The sequence below is a fragment of the Pelmatolapia mariae genome, linkage group LG14 (genome assembly GCF_036321145.2).
Source record: "Pelmatolapia mariae isolate MD_Pm_ZW linkage group LG14, Pm_UMD_F_2, whole genome shotgun sequence".
Lineage (NCBI taxonomy): Eukaryota > Metazoa > Chordata > Actinopteri > Cichliformes > Cichlidae > Pelmatolapia > Pelmatolapia mariae.
Genome location: NC_086239.1, coordinates 2,074,246 through 2,078,188, shown reverse-complemented (window position 1 = coordinate 2,078,188; position 3,943 = coordinate 2,074,246).

The following is a 3,943-nucleotide window of genomic DNA, read 5'->3' as shown; positions in this document are numbered from 1 at the left end:
GCCGCATCTACAGCATCTCTGCACGCTGAGCAGGGCAGAGCAGACTGGGAGGGGCGGGGTGGGGACTGGTGAACTGATGGAGGAGGGACACTGGATCTGACAGGGGAGGAAAATTCTCCTTTACTTCGTAGAAACATGGATTTCTGCATTTCTAAGGTTTATCATAAGAGACAGGTGTCGGCTTATGTTTCTGTAACCCACATTTCCAAAACCATAGCCTGTAGCCTTATTTTACACTAATCCCTGCTTCACAATGTGCAAAGTGAAGTCCTTGGGAAGGTAAAGAGATGATTTAAAGATGATTTACGCTATTTGCAGGTCCTGCTGAACACTAAACAGTAGTAGCCACCATTAGTTTGTTGACTATTGCTAATGACCCGAAACCATTGAACTTAGCTAATTATCTTTATATGCTTACAGTTAATTAATAACTGAAAGTAAAATTATTCTATTAATTAATAAAAAGCATCATGAAGTGGTGCAACAAAAGTCCAAATCTTTAATCTCAGATACGCTCTCCCTAACTAAGACTCCATCCACAGAGGACGACTACTGGATGCAATGGAAACTGTACAGCCTATGTGTAATGTAGAGATACAGCGGATGCCGCCGTATCTACTGAGTGAAAGTCAAGGATGTGAATTTTTCAGAGTCTTCAAAGATGTGACAAGTACAGCAACAATGGATAGTCTTAAAATCATGAAATTATTATCTAAAAAGTGCATTTTGTATTTACTCAGGTTATCTTTGCCTAATATTAAAATTTGTTTGATGATCTTAAATGTGAGTGTGACAAATGTGCAAAAAGAAAGAAAGAAAGAAAGGGTCAAATACCTTTTCACAGCACTCTCTACCTGGGACATGCCCTGAACACACCTGGTGTCAAACAGGGACGACGGGGCCCTTCAGACGTGTTGCTTCACTCCCAACAGTGACGAGATTTAAACACAACAGAAAAAAAGGCGACTTGCAAAGAGACATTTTGAAAACCTGTGTTTACAAAGTGAATGAAAACTTTATGTACTGAGTCAATTTCAGGTGAGAAGTTGCATTTCCACACTCTGCAGTTAAGATTTGTTTTCAACACTGTCATACAAAGGACGCACCAGGAAAATGACTAAGGCTTCCCCTAAAAAGAAGCGAATACTGAGAGATTAGCTCATTTTTGATAAGAGCAAGCTATGCAAGCAGTCATTGTTACTGTGTGTTACTTTGGACACTAAATGAAGTTTAGAAGGAAGAGTAAAAATCCACACATGTATGTAATCTGTCAAATTCTCCTCATAAAACAACATATACATTAAATATTTTCTCTAAATCCTTGTAGAAAACACTGGTCACAGTTTCCAGGCTTATGTGTCCTCTGTACCCCCATAAAGATGTAACATGTGAAACCTGTCACTCAACAAGAGTCTGAAAATAGTTTTGTACTAACTGTCATAAAAGTAATAAAAAAAATTATTTAGTAAAAACTTACAACTCTATTTAAGTAATGTATCATTCAGTTTTTAAATGCACATAGAGTACCCAGTATTAGTAGATCATTATATAGAATCACAAACATGATTTTATCGATTGATTCATGAGTCACTTTAATGCTGTAGCTAGATATTATTTTAACTGCTGATACACTTACAGATGCAATAATACATCAACATACAGCAGTACACCTATAGTTTTAAATCTGTAAAATTATAAGTAAATGAATGCTGTGGAGTATAAGCTACAGTATTCAAGTCCAAAATATTGGGGAGAAGAAGAATAGAAATACTGCGACTAAAACCAGCACCACTGTATTCCATCATAGATCCTGTTCATGCTTTCACGATGCTCTATTCTGGTCCAGTGGCAGTGATAGCGATGACAATGATGCGTGTGGTGGGAGGAGCTTATTTCATAGTTGATGGTGCCACCCCGATTTCTCCTCTTCCAAACCATCAGGCAGCTCACACTAGGCGGATTTCTGTCCGCGTCTGGTGTGGATGGAGTGCTGCTGACCTCAAATGAGGATCTAATCGGGTAGTGTAAGAAACACTTCAAGGGTCTACAGAGCTAGCAGAGATGACAGAGTCTGGAGATGAAGGAGAGGTCACCACGGCAGTTAAACTCCAGTGGCTGTGCCCCTTGAATTCACTCCAATGAGACTGTGGGGCTGCCCTGGTTTACCTGCTTATTCAGGTCATTGTGTCCTTGCCTGGCAAACTAGCTGGTTGTCTCTGTTTTCAAGAATTCAGGCCAAAGGGTGATCACAATCTTCAGACTCCCTTTGTCAAAAAGGGGCCGGAGGCCAGTAACTTGAACTGAACCCAAGTACAGTAACCCAGACTGGAGGAGGAAGAAACGTTTTATAACAATGTTTATTAAATGAACACAATGTAACTGTCATGGTCCTGGGTCATTTTTTAAAATATTTTTATTAGGATTTTTTTCATAGAAACAGACAATGACAAAAGAAAACGAACACAAGAACCAGGACAGAACTTAGGTCAGGAAATACAAGATTCTGAGGCACACACAAGGCAGTTGAGGTAAACCACAACCCCTCAAAACAAATCACAGTAAGACCAACAGTCAGGCAAATTAATTCAGTTTGGGAAAGCCCCGCAACAAGGAGGATGACAGTACAGGTCCAACATATTTCAGATATGGGTCCCAGGTTCTGTGGAAAGAGTCCAAGGTGGAGTTGAGCATACAAGTTATATATTCATTGGGAATACAGTCCATACAATGTTATGTCAGGATTTCTTAGTTGGGATTGCTGGCCTGCCCCAGAGGAGCAGGACACTCTTCCTGGCCGCAAAGAATAACAGCTGGAACAGTCTATTGTGCTTGCCTTTGATAACCAGATTGTTCATTACTCCCAGTGTAAGACACAGAGGGTCCACAGGAACAACAGAGTTGAAAATAACTGAAAGCACCTTTGCAACATCAGACCAGAACTGTTGTATTTTCACACATGACCTAAAACAATGCATAAAGTCACCGTCCTCAGCATTAAACTTCGAGCATAAGGGGAGGAGTTTAGATCTGTTTTACTTTTTAAAGAGGGTGTGATGTATACCCGATGAACAATTTTTAACTGAATCCATTTAGCCCGATTACAGACAGATATCTTAGGCTACGTTCACACTGCAGGCGAAAGCGCATCAAATCCGATTTTTTTGACCCTATGTGACCCATATCCGATCATGGTATGACAGTGTGAACGGCACAAATCCGATATTTTCAAATCCGATCTGGGTCACTTTCGTATGTGGTCCTGAATCCGATACATATCTGATGTTTTAGAAAGCGACTGCTGTTTGAACGGTCAAGTCGCATTAAATCCGTCTTTTACGTCACTGACACCAGACAGACGCCAATTATCAGCGCCGGAGAAGACATCGTGAACGCTTCCTGGCCATCCAGTGAAACTGTTGGGAAGACAGCGTTGGAGAAACGTGAACATTTTATTTGTACTGTATAATCTGCAGATTCTGACAGAAATCTGCAACTATCCTTTGAAGCACCGCTCCTCTCTAAAACAGCAATAAGGATCATTATTAGGTTATTTACATTATTATGTAAATAACAAAATAACTTAAAGCAAAAATTGGGAAACGTAAAGTCCGAAGTCTTTATATTAAGGGCCATCAGTCAAACAATATTGTTTGCTCTGGGTCTAAACAGAGCGCGTTGTGTGTGACGTCTTCTTTTGCGCATGCGGGCCGCTTTGAGCGTTCACACTAGAGCGCGTTTGCTGTCACATTTTATTTGTAGTGTGAACAAGCAGACAAAAAAATCGGATTTGATCAAAAAATTGGAATTGAGCATTAAGACCTGCAGAGTGAACGTAGCCGAGGCACAGGTCCAAATCTCCTGCCAGTCTGGATGTCATGGTCTGCGGTGGGTGGCTGGAATTTCCATAAGGCTCCTGAACCTACCTGGGATCCGCCCCTGGGCA